This window comes from Xyrauchen texanus, chromosome 21 (assembly GCF_025860055.1).
Source record: "Xyrauchen texanus isolate HMW12.3.18 chromosome 21, RBS_HiC_50CHRs, whole genome shotgun sequence".
Lineage (NCBI taxonomy): Eukaryota > Metazoa > Chordata > Actinopteri > Cypriniformes > Catostomidae > Xyrauchen > Xyrauchen texanus.
The window spans coordinates 39,027,337-39,043,837 of NC_068296.1; positions in this window are offsets into that span (position 1 = coordinate 39,027,337).

Consider the following 16,501-nt stretch of genomic DNA (forward strand, 5'->3'; position numbering starts at 1 on the left):
TCCTTGCTATTTAGACATATAAGAGGTAACTGTGTTATAAAGATGTACTGTACATTTCAGAACTCAAAACCTCCCCAGTCTAAAAAGTGCATGTATAGTTGCCACACTGCTGGAAATGTTACATTTTAAAATCTGTCTGTTCTTGGCATCACAAAACATTGCTCATTTGCATTTACACATCCCATAACATGCATCATGGAACCCTTGGTCCCACCTACTGGCGCTCAATTCAAGTCAAGAGAGCAGGCCTTCCCTGGCAAACTATTCCTAACATAACACCAAAGGGGACCCATCTGGACTATTTTGTAATATTTTTGGAAATATTCATGCACTAGACCGATATCTTTGACCGCTTGATACACATCACGTGCCACTTTAAAAAGGTGCGGTGTCAAGTTACAACTCTGAAAGGGAGAAACTATTCTCTTTCATTCAGCTGCTGCCTGCGTCATGGACACGTTATTTCGCCCATCTGCGCTATTTTTAATTGCTGGTGTATGTAAACATCATGACAAAATCAGGGTGGAAATTGATCATATATTAATAAATTGTGACTGTTTTGGAGCAAAAAAACTTTTGTTACCAGTGGACCTCAGAAAAGATAATAAAATTATTTAACCAAAAAAAAAATAGCACTTCAGGACCCCTTTAAAGTCAGACCATGCTGCTGTGGACAGTTTTAATGCGGCTTTGCGCCGCTTGATTTATTAAGGCGCGCCTTGCAATTTGATCTCAATACATTAGCACAGAATAGACGCTTTGGGACATGACTGTGTGCAGTATGATATGCATTTAAATGATGTTTACATTAAAACTGATATGCATTCACTATATCGAGGAAATGGAGGTGATTTCAGAGTATTATGTGTGTGTCATAAGGACAAAAGAGTGCTGCAATCTCGCGCAGAGCTGCAGTCTCAATCAGAGAGCGCCTACACACACTTCATAGCATACTGCACTCACGTGCTTCATCATCACATTACATTACATCACTAACCTCTCTCTCTCTCTCTCTCTCTCTCGTTTACATGTTAAATCCTACTCCTAAATTAAAACGTTTTGCATTTTTGAAATTAGAAAAATAATAATAATAATAATAATAATATTATTTTTTAATAATTTTGTCTCCAAACTAAGCCAAGTACACACTCAACACACTAAAAAAAATACATTAAAAAAAATTATAAAATAAAATACAGTAATTTATGCATACATTGGTTGTTTATAAGATTTTAAGTTATATACTGAAGCGAAGCCAAGAACGTGCAAAAAGAAAAACCTAAATACACATATAGTAAGCCTATTAAATAATAATAATTATAATGGTAAAAGAAAAAGCAGCAGCTAAAAGTAATTCCCGCCTTTATGTAACACTCTAATTCTAAATGTTGGCCACATTTACAAAATATTTTGAATTATGCTAAAGTAAAGTTTAATATGATGTGTTTTGGACAGCAACCCGGTGAAATCCGCAAACCACTGGAAGATTTGAGGCAATGTTCCCAAGTGAATGCTTGCTCAGTGCTTTTTTTTTTTTTTTTTTTCCTTTTTCCCCTCGCCAAAAAATATTTGTGTTTCACTCATTTATGCAACCGGCAGTCTGACAGAAAAATCGCGTCCGGTATTATTTTAGAAACAAATACATAGATTAGATGTTACCTTACCCTCAAAAGCCTGCGCACTTTGTGATATAAGTAGGAATATTGCTAAAAATGAGAGTTTGGTGCTCCCCATTCCACCTGCCGTGTCTCGCGAGCATCCTCTCCTCCTCTCTCTGGAGCGCTTGTCACTGCGGCTCAATCTGTGTACATCTCTCCAGATTTCCTCTATATCACCAGCCATCTGTGTATCCAAAGGTGGTGGTCCGGTCTCGATTCCGGACCGGACATGTGCTCAGATCCGTGGGTCAGTGGTATGTGAAGTGGTCAGTGGAGAGCTGCATTCGTGGAAATGCCCACCATCACTGCGACACCGGGGATTCATCCTTGACGGGATATCTATTCCTTAGACTCGTCGTACTGGCCATAATATCATCAGATATTGGGAGGACTGCATGTAGTTCTTTGTTTAGTTGTTGGCTGAAGCTGTTTTATGAAAAAGTGCATGCATGCAGAGTGTAGCTGTAGTTGTTGGCCATGTGCATGCTCTAGTGGTCAAAGAACCACACTACCATCAGGATGATGTTTTATTCTCATAAAACACTACCATTCTTTGGTAACACTGTGTAGTACTCCAGTCAGCAAATTTCCTTTGGCACAGCTTTTGCCCAAATAAACAGCTGAAATGTGTCCCAGCTCAGAAAGTGAATGATGGACTAAATCTGGTTCAGATATGTTTTTTTTGTGAGAACTGAACCAAAACAGTGCCCAACCACCCTGGTAGGAAACCTCTTCAAATACCACTTGAGCATTGGGAATTGGGAGAAAAAGGGGGGAACATGTTGATACACCTGTGTTCTATTTCAGTCGTTGCGCAATATGTAATATATTTACTATACTAAAGCATACAATTATCATAATATGTTATAGAGATTTAGGAAACATGCCAAGTTGAAATACTGGCTTCTCTGAAAACAACGCTACAGCCAGTATATTCTGTTATTAAATGTCCGTTCCCGGCCAGAATTTCAGTTTGTGTTTTGGCCTGTGTAATCCTGCCCACTGCCCATTTCCCAATAGTATTTCTACATCCAGTGTTGCCAGATTTGAAACAAGTTATTGAGAGTAATTTTTTTTTAAACAATGTTTTTTTTTTTTTAAATGAAACGGTTGCTTGGGGCCTTATTAATCGTAAACCCGCACCTGTGGCCCATACATGTAATTCAATAATGTAAACCTTAACACATGTAAAGTGGTAGTAATATCAGAAAAATCTCATCCATGGGCAATATCGTTTCCACTCACAACCTGTTAGGAAGAAAATAGAATAATTCACATATTAGACACTTTTTATAGCCTGAAAAACACTACACACACCATGGATGGACGGACGGAATTAAAAGAAGATGCTACAACAATGAGACCAACCAATGGCATTGTTGAATAGGCTGAGGTGTGGATTCCACACCTGCCCATGTGTTTTTCCAAGTATAAACTAAATGTTGACCACAAGTTAATGTTTTCCATGGCTTGCCATCTATTGGGGCTTTGCCACTGCACGGTACAACTCGACTCAACTCGATTTTTGGGGGTTTTCCACTGTGGATAGTACCTGGTACTTTTTTTAGTACCACCTAGGTCAAGGTTCCAAGTGAGCCGAGCCGATACTAAATGTGACGTCAAACTCCTGCAGATCACTGATTGGTCAGAGAGAATCGACACTACCAGCGTCACTGGATTTCCGACACGCGACATTAGCAACAGCGATGTTATCATTTGTTCACGTGCCTTTCAAATTGTGAAAAAAGAAATGGCTGTGCGCAAAACCATGCCGTGGTCAATAAACAAGGAGCAGACGGTCCACTCGTTAGCAAAAAAAGAAACAACGCAAAACTAAAAAGTCTTTCAGGAAGTGTATCAGTTGTTGGCCGCACATGGCTAACACCGGACCTACCAACAGTGTAGGGAAAGTAAAAAAAAAAAAAACTCTCAAGTGACTACAGAACCATCAAGGAAAAATGGAAGTAGTTCGACCAAATGGATGCTATCTAAACCGGCGAGCAATGGGAGGGAGAGTGCCCTGGACTCAATCCACGATAGAGGATGGTATGTTTTGTTATGTTAACTCTATACTCTGCTTGAAAGCTTCACTTTATTAAGTTGACCAGCTACTGGAAACTTCTAAAACGACCAGGCCAATTTAACTGTTACAAATGTGTAAAATCGCCATGCAACAACTGCTCTATGCAGCACAATGAGCTAGTAGCTAACAGCTAGCGGTTGTGTTGTTGTTTTGGTCAGTTTGTGTCATGTTTAAGATGATGTCACGGCAGTAGAGGCAGCACATCTATGACGATCAGCCTATAATCCCACCTACGTTGAGGTGGCACTAAATTGCAGTGGAAATACAAGCTCAAAAAAGTAAAGCGAGTAGAGTTGAGGCGAGTCGAACCGTAATGTGCAGTGGAACAGTGCCATATGTGTTGTCATCTGGGCCATATACCGCAATGCCTGTTAACCCAAGAGAAAATTCCCTCCAATTCTAAATCTTTGGCAAAACATATGGTGAATGTTTGGCCCACATGTATTTAGCCATGCCAGATCCTTCATAAATTCACAGTATGCGAACCTCTTTAGACACTACTACACCACTGCCTTTTTATGCCATATGTAGTGCTGCATGTACTTCCCAAACAATCCAACCTTAGTTTCATCAGTCTACTAAATATTTTCCCAGAGCATTGTGGAGTGTCAAGGTGGTTTTTGGCAAACTTCAGGCACGCAGCAGTGTTTTTGTTGGAAAGCAGCGGCTTCCTTGCCTGTTTAATGTTTTCGATTAATAGACTCATGAACAGAGATGTTAACAAGTTCCAATGATTTATCAAAGCCTTTAACTGTCACTCTAGGATTCTTTTTACCTCATTGAACATTTTGTGTTGTGCCAGCCAAGAGTCATCTTGGCTGGACGGCCACTTCTAGGGAGAGTAGCCAAAGTACTAGATAATCTCCATTTATAGACAATTTGTCTAACTGTGGACAGATGAATATCTAAGATCTTTGAGATAACTTTGTAACCCTTTCCAGCAGATGCTTCTTGTGAATAGCAAACTCCAAATGTTTGAGTGTTTTTTATAAATCAAAATAGCTCTAGACCACTCCTCTAATCTCATTTCATTAATTGGATGCCAGGTTGGCCAACTCCTGATGCTAATTATCTTTTGTTGATGTCATTAGCCTAGGGGTTCACATAATTTTGGAACATGTTTCTGTCCTGGTTGACTTGTGATTTCTACGGCCTCGTGAAGGCCCTGATATAGTTCTGCAGAAGTTATTTTTCATTCTTCTTTCAGGGGTAAAAAGAAGTTGCAAACAGCAGAGCAACAGTATACTATTTCCGAACATTCATACACCCGTGACACTGCTGTGAGAGGCAAAAAAATTAAACTTTAAAAAATGTGTTTATTACTTTATGCCTCGTTCTATTAGCAGAATACTGACATGAAGTCAGTAAAAGTTGCTTTAACCAATCGATGATGATGATTTAAAGTAATCTATATGCAGTAGAATTTTTTTAATTTGTCTTGTTTATTTTCTGAATTCATGACGCTAATGTGCTAACACCCTACGCCATTATATGCACTAATTACAATGTTACTGTCATTTGTGATGACACTGATACTACTGCAAAGATGAGTTTATACAAGTGTTAATGTTCAGAATGAAGACAAAATTATGATGGTGTGCATGTTGTCTTTGTGCAGATGTGTGAATGGCTTTCACTGCAGATGGCACATGACAGAATTTGAGCAGATCAGCTGTTGGCCTCTAGGTGTTATGATGGGTGTTGAAGCAGGACAAGACGGACAAGAGGTGCGGATCCAAATGCGCTTTTATTGGGATAAACACATAAGAAATCAAAGGTAAACACAAATGAAAGTCCACGATGGGAAAACAGGAAACTAAAACACAATGAAACAGATAAACACGAGGAAACAAAACTCAAACAAAACTAAGAACTCAGGTAAGGGACACAGACCAGGCTAGACGACATTCAAGAAACGAACAACAATCGACAGAGACTACACAATGAACCGGGGTTTAAATACACAGACAAAGTGGAGACTGAACGAGACACAGGTGGAAACAATGATGAGTGCAGGCAGTGAGGGAGGCCGGGAATTGTGGGAAATGTAGTTTAACACATGGACAGTGAGACTCAGGGCGGACAACAGGGAAAACGTGACATGGACCGTAACGCGGAGCCGTAGGAGGCTCGGGAGTCTCTGGGAGAGGAGCCGTAGCAGGCTCGAGAGGTGGAGCCGTAGGAGGCTCGAGAGGCGGAGCCGTAGGAGGCTCGAGAGGCAGAGCCGTAGGAGGCTCGAGAGGCAGAGCCGTAGGAGGCTCGAGAGGCAGAGCCGTAGGAGGCTCGAGAGGCAGAGCCGTAGGAGGCTCGAGAGGCAGAGCCGTAGGAAGCTCTGGAGTCTCTGGGAGCAGAGCCGTAGGAGGCTCGGGAGGTGGAGCCGTAGGAGGCTCTGGAGGGGGAGCCGTAGGAGACCTGGAAGGCTCGGGAGGCGGAGCCGTAGGAGGCTCGGGAGGCAGAGCCATGGAAGACTCGAGAGGCTCTGGAGGTGGAGCCCTGGAAGGCTCGAGAGGCGGAGCCCTGGAAGGCTCAAGAGGCTCGAGGGGCGGAGCACTGGAAGGCTCGAGAGACTTGAGAGGCGGGGCCCTGGAAGGCTTGAGAGGCGGAGTCCTGGAAGGCTCGAGAGGCTTGACAGGCGGAGCCCTAGAAGGCTCGAGAGGCTTGAGAGGCGGAGTCCTGGAAGGCTCGAGAGGCTTGAGAGGCGGAGCCCTGGAAGGCTCGAGAGGCTTGAGGGACGGAGCCCTGGAAGGCTCGAGAGACTTGAGAGGCGGAGCCCTAGAAGGCTCGAGAAGCTTGAGAGGCGGAGCTCTGGAAAGCTCGAGAGGCTTGAGAGGCGGAGCTCTGGAAAGCTCGGGAATCTCGGAAGGCGGCGCTCTGGGACGCTCAGGGAACTCGGAAGGCGGAGCTCTGGAAAGCTCGGGAAACTCGGAAGGCGGAGCTCTGGAAAGCTCGGAAGGCGGAGCGCTGGAAAGCTCGGAAGGCGGAGCGCTGGAAAGCTCGGAAGGCGGAGCGCTGGAAAGCTCGGAAGGCGGAGCGCTGGAAAGCTCGGAAGGCGGAGCGCTGGAAAGCTCAGGAATCTCGGAAGGCGGAGCTCTGGAAAGCTCGGAAGGCGGAGCTCTGGAAAGCTCGGAGGGCGGAGCTCTGGAAAGCTCGGAGGGCGGAGCTCTGGAAAGCTCGGAGGGCGGAGCTCTGGAAAGCTCGGAAATCTCGGAAGGCGGAGCTCTGGTAAGCTCGGGGGGTGCTGGCTCTCGGACGGTCGTGGCTACTGACGCTGGCTCTTGGACGTTCAGGGCTACTGGCGCTGGCTCTTGGACGGTCAGGGCTACTGGCGCTGGCTCAGGGACGGTCAGGGCTACTGGCGCTGGCTCAGGGACGGTCAGGGCTACTGGCGCTGGCTCAGGGACGGTCGAGGCTGCAAGCGCTGGCTCATGGACGGACGAGGCTGCAGGCGCTGGTTCAGGGACGGTCGAGGCTACAGGCGCTGGCTCAGGGACGGTCGAGGCTACAGGCGCTGGCTCAGGGACGGTCGAGGCTACAGGCGCTGGCTCAGGGACGGTCGAGGCTACAGGCGCTGGCTCAGGGACGGTCGAGGCTACAGGCTGGCTCAGGGACGGTCGAGGCTACAGGCGCTGGCTCAGGGACGGTCGAGGCTACAGGCGCTGGCTCAGGGACGGTCGAGGCTACAGGCGCTGGCTCAGGGACGGTCGAGGCTACAGGCGCTGGCTCAGGGACGGTCGAGGCTACAGGCGCTGGCTCAGGGACGGTCGAGGCTACAGGCGCTGGCTCAGGGACGGTCGAGGCTACAGGCGCTGGCTCAGGGACGGTCGAGGCTACAGGCGCTGGCTCAGGGACGGTCGAGGCTACAGGCCCTGGCTCAGGGACGGTAGAGGCTACAGGCGCTGGCTCACGGACATCTGAGGCTACAGGCACTGGCTCAGGGACGGTAGAGGCTACAGGCACTGGCTCATTGACGTTTGAGGCTATCAGCACTGGCTCGCTGACGACTGAGGCTACAGGCGCTGGCTCGGGGACGGTCGAGGGCTCAGGCTCGCTCACAATGACATGCGTGGGCTCTGGCTCGCGCATCGTGGCTGACGAGGACTCAGGCTCGCTCAAAGTGACATGCGTGGGCTTGGGCTCGCTGACCGTGGGCTGACGTGGGCACAGGCTCGCTCACCGGGCAGGCGTGGGCTCTGGCTCGCAGACCGGGCAGGCGTGTGCCGGAAGGCGGAAGCCCGTCTTCTCACCCTCCTCGGGCTGACGAAGTGGCCGCGCTGGCTCGTGGAAGGTGACTGGCGTGAGGGTCGGTTCGCTGACAGGTGGGGCTGGTGTTACTGGGGCCGCGGAGGTGGTTGAAGGACTCCACTGTGGATGGCGAGGTAGGGTCCTTTTCGGCAACGCCCACGGTTAACGGTGAGCCGCAGACCCGCAAAGTCATCTCCACGAGCTCCAGAGAGTGTACTGCGTCGCTGTCGGTGACAACCGTTCCTCAACGAGGCGTTCAGGTTGCCCCGGAAGTAGACCACCAGGGCAGAGTCCGGGAAGTCTGAGATGCAAGCCAGCTTGAGGAAGTCGCCTATGTGGTTCAACGCCGGTCGGTCCCCTTGCTTAAGACAAAGTAGCCGATAGTTGGCCTGTTGGACCGCTGGATCCATTCTTTGGTCAATTGTTCTGTTATGATGGGTGTTGAAGCAGGACAAGATGGACAAGAAGTGCGGCTCCAAATGCGGTTTGATTGGGATAAACACATAAGAAATCAAAGGTAAACACAAATGAAAGTCCATGATGGGAAAACAGGAAACTAAAACACAATGAAACAGATAAACACGAGGAAACAAAACTCAAACAAAACTAAGAACTCGGGTAAGGGACACAGACCAGGCTAGACGACGTTCAAGAAACGAACAACAATCGACAGAGACTACACAAAGAACAGGGGTTTAAATACACAGACAAAGTGGAGACTGAATGAGACACAGGTGGAAACAATGATAAGTGCAGGCAGTGAGGGAGGCCGGGAATTGTGGGAAATGTAGTTTAACACACGGACAGTGAGACTCAGGGCGGACAACAGGGAAAACGTGACATGGACCGGGATCGGTGACGGGTGAGATGAAAAATACGGCGCGGACAACAAGGAAACGTGAAATAATCGTGATAGTGAAACCGAGAACAAAGGGCAGACAACACAGGAACGTAACACTAGGTATGTGGAGCTCTAGGTCACACCTACCGATGGCGTGGACCAATGGCAGTACGCCTAAGCCATTCCAAAAAGTAGTTAATTACCAATTACATCTTCTACAACTTCTTAAATTCGATTACGGTACTTATTACTCTGTCTGAAATGTAATTAAATAACTAATTACTTTTCTAAAAACCCACATTAACTTTGACCAGATGGACAATAAAAGGAAAGACATCAAATTATTCTTTTAATTCTATCAAATAAATCCTATAACATCAAAAACAATTATTCTTAAACTGTTATTAAACTGCTCCTAAATAGTTAATAAAATCTGTTACTCAAAATTGATCACTATTTATAATTTAGAAATGTACAATTGTGGCGAAATCGTAGGAAACATTTGTAACAGTATAGTAACAGTAAACAGTTTTAACAAGGTACAGCGGCCCCTCAGCAAACCAGAGAAGGTGAAAAATATTGACTTACCTTTTATCGCTGCAGCAAAGACATCCATCTAGTGTGTGATTACATCAGAAAACAATTCAAACACAGTGCAGGTGTGCGCTAAAATGCGTTTGGCATGAACAGCCCCTGTGATCTCTAAAAAGTGTATGTCTACTGAATGTTACCATATCAAGTACTTTTCATTTTTTGGTGTAATATCCCTTTAAATGCAGCCAATAAAATTCAAACATCAATAATGTTTTTTTATACATTTAACCTGAGGCTTTAACATTTATAATATGCTCATTTTGGCCTCTGTGGTAAACATTTGTGAAGAATAACCTTCAGGATTTTCTTTCCTGCAGTTAACATTTAGGAAATATGTAAAGATTATTGTGAAGCTGATCATTTTGAAGTAGCTAATTTAAAAGAACTTAATGGGAAACTCAGATTTTACATCAGGCCGCCTAAAGGAAGAGTGTCAGGGCAAAAATGTACCAAAAGAGCCTTGATTTTGTTTTTAAAAAGGTTTAAAATACAATACATTACTTTAACCATAACTCGAAAGTGAAACTGAACATTAAATGAGCAAAAAAAAAAACTACGTAATACGAAGAAAAAAATAGAAGAAAAATGTAATGACCAAATAACTCCATCTTTGTTTCATCAGTCCACAGCACCTTCTTCCAAAATGAAGCTGGCTTGTCCAAATGTGCGCTTGCATACCTCAAGTGTTTGTGGCGTGTGTGCAGAAAAGGCTTCTTCCGCATCACTCTCCCGTACAGCTTCTCCTTGTACAAAGTGCGCTGAATTGTTGAACGATGCACAGTGACACCAAATGCAGCAAGATGATGTTGTATGTCTTTGGGCTGTTTTTGACCGTTCTCACCATCCTTCGCCTTTGCCTCTCCGATATTTTACTTGGCCTGTCACTTCTGGCCTTAACAAGAACTGTGCCTGTGGTCTTCCATTTCCTCACTATGTTTCTCACAGTGGACACTAACAGCTTAAATATCTGCGATAGCTTTTTGTAGCCTTCTCCTAAACCATAATGTTGAACAATCTTTGTTTTCAGGTCATTTGAGAGTTGTTTTGAGGCCCCCATGTTGCCACTCTTCAGAGGAGAGTGAAAGAGAAATACAACTTGCAATTGGCCACCTTAAATACCTTTTCTCATGATTGGGTGCACCTGTCTATGAAGTTCAAGGCTTAATGAGCTCACCAAACCAATTGTGTGTTCCAATTAATCAGTGCTTGGTAGTTACAGGTATTCAAATCAACAAAATGACAAGGGTGCCCAAATTTATGCACCTGTCTAATTTCGTTTTGATGCATATTGCACATTTTCTGTTAACCCAATGAACCTCATTTCACTACTAAAATATTACTGTGTCCTTCATTATTTGATAGATCAAAATGAAATTGCTGATCCAAACACCCAATTATTTCTAAATGAAAATCATGGAAATTGTCAGGGGTGCTTAAACTTTTGCATACGCCTGTAAAGGTGTACACTACAGTCTTCAAAGAAAAAGGACAACTGGCTCTAACAAGGACAGAATGAGATGTGGAAGACCAGATGTACAACTAAACAAGAGGATAAGTACATCAGAGTCTCTAGTTTGAGAAATAGACGCCTCACATGTCCTCCGCTGACAGCTTCATTGAATTTTACCTGCTCAACACTAGTTTCTTGTACAACAGTAAAGAGAAGACTAAGGAGGCCTTATGTGAAGAATTGCAAAGAAAGAGCTAGTTTTGAAACAGAAAAACAAAAAGAAAAGGTTAGAGTGGGCAAAAAAACACGGATAACAACAGATAATTGGAAAAGAGTGTTATGAATCTTAACCCCATTGATCTGTTGTGGGATCAGCTAGACTGTAAGGTGCGTGAGAAGTGCCCGACAAGACACATCTATGGCAAGTGCTACAGGAAGTGTGGGGTGAAATGTCACCTGCGTATCTGGACAAACTGACAGCTAGAGGATCTTTTGTTAAGAACTCTTTGAACTAGTTTAAGAAGTTCTGAAAATGTATTTCAAATTATAAGTCATTTTTCATGTTATTAATGTCCTGAATATACTTTGTGATCAGTTGAATGATACTTTGGTGAATAAAAGTACCAGTTTATTTCCATAAAAGTAATATGGAAAATATATATTTTTATATATATATAACATTTTGAGAGTAAAAACACTTTGAATGCTTATTAAATCACCAAAAGTCACTTAGAAATCTGTTTAATGTGACTAAGTGAAGAAGGCTTGGTCACATCTTTATTAATGGAGAACTAGAGAGGACACACCAATAAACATTATACTTAAAGGGTAACATTCCCCTCGTCCTCATACTGTGAAATATTGCACACTGCAAGTGCAACGTGACAAACTAGTGTAGCATCAAATAAGCAAATGAAACAAAATGCTAAATAAAAAGCCACAAAATCTACAGATATTAAACCAGTGAGTAACAACTTAATTTACCAACTCTTAACTTGCAGTTTGAAATAACTTTGACAGATGGTGAAATCTTATGGTAAATGGCTAGTTCACCCAAAAATTAAAAATGTCTCATCATTTACTCATCCACATGCCATTCCAGACCTGTTGGCCCATACAATGGAGGTGAATGGTGACCAGACAATTATAGCTAAAAAAAAATCACAAAGCAAGCATAAAAGTAATCCATAAAACTCCAGTGGTTAAATCAAATTCTTCAGAAGAGATATGATAGGTGTGGGTGAGAAACAGATCAATATTTATGTATTTTTTACTCTAAATCTCCACTTTCACTTTCTGATGTGGCCTGATCACCATTCACTTGCATTGTGAGGACCTGCAGAGCTGAAATATTCTTCTAAAAATCTTCATTTGTGTTCAGCAGAAAAAAGAAAGTCATACACATCTGGGATGCAGTGGCGGTTCTAGAGGGGCCCCCCGGGGGTGCAGTGTGGACATGAGGGTGATTAAATGATGAGAGAATTTCCATTTTTGGGTGAACTATCAATTTAAACCTTGATGCAGAATGAATGTAGATTTATGTAGAATAAAAGCATAATAATGGAAAATATCAGGTTATAATGGGACAAATTATAGATTCGAAACAAAAGACCCAGATTTAAAATTGCCAAAACATTTACCAAAAAAAACACAGAAATAATGATTAAAAGCATTATGCGTGTTGTTAAAAAAATGTGGCGTTAATATTTATTGAATACGATTATTAGAACAGAGGTCAACAGAAGTCATCCATTTCATTTTGAATTCAAATATGAACAAATAAACAAATATCCAAAAATTTCGTGTTACAGTCATTTGTATATTGACACTGGGTGTAGTATGCTGGTGATTGCCATTTCACAGGGATCAAAACGTGAACATTTACAAAAGAACCAAGTAACTTTAAACAACTTGTCCTGTGGGGCAAAACTTATTACAGTCTGTAATTAATTATTATGAATAAAAAGAATTAAACACAATTACTGCATGTTTAAAATGAGCCAGGTAACATTGATTAGACATATTATTGATTAACAAGGCTTTTCATATAATCCATAGTGTGAGCGGGGGAAGATATTGCCATTATCTCTTTAAAATGTGTATATAGAACTATTTTGATCCCTGGAATGGAGAGTTATACTGTTGCATTGGGAAATTAGTGAGCTAAATACTTTAAAGTGAACTTGTTTCATTACCAATGTCTCAATCAAGGCACACACACAGTGTTGCTTACACTGCTCGAAACAAACACAATACAGAACAGAAGACATAACATACCCGGCGACATCACATATCTTTTGTTAAAAACATGTTCTCAGCACAATTTTCAAATGACAATAATTAATAAAATAATTTTGATGGACAATATCATCACAACACTGTACTCTCATATTCAAACCACATGGTTACTGCACACTAGTGTTTTTAGAAGTGCTCAGTGGCATGAGGTTATAAGATTGATTATCAACTATTCATTCAAATCTGCATATGACAAAATACTGACGCGTTTTCGTTATCTGTATTTCTGAAACACAGCAGAAATGCTTTTGTAAATAACAGCCATTACTTTGAATCAATCCTGCAAATGTCGAAACATAGGTAAACATACAGAAATGTAATTACACCGATACATCTACAGTATATGCAGCAAGTCAGAACTGTTAATGAAGATACAATACTGATTTCAAAAGAAAATCGAAATGTCCATAATCAGCAATACTGTAGTTACAAATGACACTTCAAACGAGCAAAAATAACTGAAAATCAAAAACCACTTCTAGTTTAGGCAGACCCATACAAATAAACAAGAATGCAGAAAAGAACTAGTCTAATGTAATTTCACAGCTATCTGAAGTGGCAATCAATATATAGCAGCTTGTCTATGATACATTCATTAAGATAGATGACATGACTTATTACTTTTTCAAAAAGCTAAACATAACCTCATCCATTTTTTTTTATTTAAATATTTTTAAATTAACAGCATGACTATAGGTACAGTATACATGAGGTCTATGCAGAGAAAGTAGCTACCTTGCTCAGAAAAGGGCTCTGTTCCAAAACCTAGCGAGCTGCCAGCTGTCTACTGCCTTCGCTGGCAGATTCCTTCTAAGGTAGCATCATAACTGAAACAGAACTTAACTGACCGATTTGCAACGCGCTTCATAGGCGGCAACTTTGCTCGTGACACATGACGCTCCTCACATGAAGAACGTTTAGTTTAGAGTTAGCATGTTGCTAATCAAATAGCGTGATACTATAAAGGCCAACTTATACTTCGGTTGTCCTCGTTGCGAATCACTCCACTCACAGTATGCGTGACACAAACGTCATCATCAGCACAGTCTGTGTGGCCCATATTTTGTCGACATGCTGACATACTCGGAACGGCAACATGGTCGATCCGGAACACAGAAAACAAAAGTATACCTAGGCCTTAAGAAGCATAAAACGGCACAACAGTAAGTGACGCTAATAACTTAACTACATTTTTTTCAGTAGTGTGATTTGAGTTTAGCCATTTAAAAAAAATTGTGTAACTTTTTCTCGTGACGAGCGTCCTCTTTCTCTCTCAAAATCATTTAAGTGAATCGGTTCTTTCAGACAATTTATGTAAATGAACCGGTTAAAATAAAAGTTTCACTTCTATTTAGGGTTGGAAATGCTGAAATATAACAATACGTTCAGACGGTTCATGCAAAGGAACTAGTTCACAGAAATGATTCACTGATTCATTTCAGCATCACACAGCCTTAAAAGAAGTTTGCCTTTTTTCTTAATGCAAAATATTTAGTCAATTGCTGCTGTTTATATTTCGATTCAGTTATGAATAATAGGGTGTTTTATGGTTTTAGTAGTATTTATTAAGTATAAATTGAATGTTGTCCAGCTAATTAAATATATAACTCGGTTGATATTGAATTCTGCAATAATAAGTTATTCGGCCATTTTTTACCTAAATATATTTTTCTCATTTAATACAAATATTTTCCTTTATCTGAGCAGTACAAGATTAGGTGAAATTTTCTTCCATTTGCCATCTGAACAAACAATATAAATTGGGCTTGATTCGATTAGTCCAAGTGGTTTTAAAAAACAACAACCCACACACACCTTTGGTATTTGCGGTCAAAATTGACCGACCAATGAAAATAATGGGAAAGACCAAAAAAATGAAATTTTGGGGGGGATTTGTCAAATACAATCAATAAACCAGCCACAATGCAGACAAAATATTACAGGGTGAGACTCTAAAACATCATCACACACTCACACACAAACACAAACACACTTACACGCACATAAATTAACTGGTGAGACTATAACACAGAGCTTTTTTTTTATATACATTTGTTGAACAAGCAATAAATCAGTCATAATGCTAAACACACACACTCAGAAATGAAAGAAACAGATGATAACACACACACACACACACACACACACACACACACACATGTTGTGTTTCCATGTTTTATGGGGACTTTCCATAGACATAATGGTTTTTATACTGTACAAACTTTATATTCTATCCCCTAAACCTAACCCTACCCCTAAACCTAACCCTCACAGAAAACATTCTGCATTTTTATATTTTCAAAAAACATAATTTAGTATGATTTATAAGCTGTTTTCCTCATGGGGACTGACAAAATGTCCCCACAAGGTCAAAAATTTCGGGTTTTACTATCCTTATGGGGACATTTGGTCCCCACAAAGAGATAAATACACGCTCACACACACACACACATACATACAGCATCAATAAGTGGAGCTCTACAGCCATCTTTTGGTCATTGTTGGCATTACATGTTGTTTAGCTGATGACAGTAATCTGACACAAACGCATTTGCTAAATAATTTTTTACTATAGAACGTTTTATTTTATTATATACACATTATTTTGCATTTACTTTGAGTTATTAAATGTTTATATTTTAAATAAATTGTTGGTAGAAACATGCTTGTTCTGTGTCCTGTCTTTGTAACACCATGGTCAGGTTTGATTGCAAGCATAATGACAATAACTGCAAAAACTGACACATTTTTAAATAATAAATTTTGACAAATAACAGATTGATGGTGTCTAAATATATATTGAAATGCATATCTTAATATATAAAATTAGGTTACAACAAGCCACTGGCTTATCCTGGCATGACATGGTTTTCAAGTCATGTTATTTATATTTTGTTCACCAGATGGCAGCAAACTGCCTCCAACTTAAGTCACATTCTCATATTTTCTTCATATTTTTTCAAACAATTTGCTTATTTGTATATGCAAATGAATGGTATTATTTAGAAATGTAAAAAAGATCACAATAGCATACAATCCCAAAAGACATGCATCATTTTATTGTTCTTAAGGGAATAAGAAATGGTATCAATATCATAATTTTTTTTTAATAATAATTAATAAAAGTTTACACGTCTGACCCATCTGGTCAAAAATGAATGCAAATACCAAAGGTGGCATTTATCAATACCATAAGGGGGTTTAAATATCCGGCATCAAAATATTTTCTTCTTTAAACAGATGCAATGTAGTTCGCTACTTTTTGTTGACGTACATTTCATCATCAGCAGGGGCTGCGCAGACTGTGCAAGTGCAGCCAAATTGTTGCACACCTG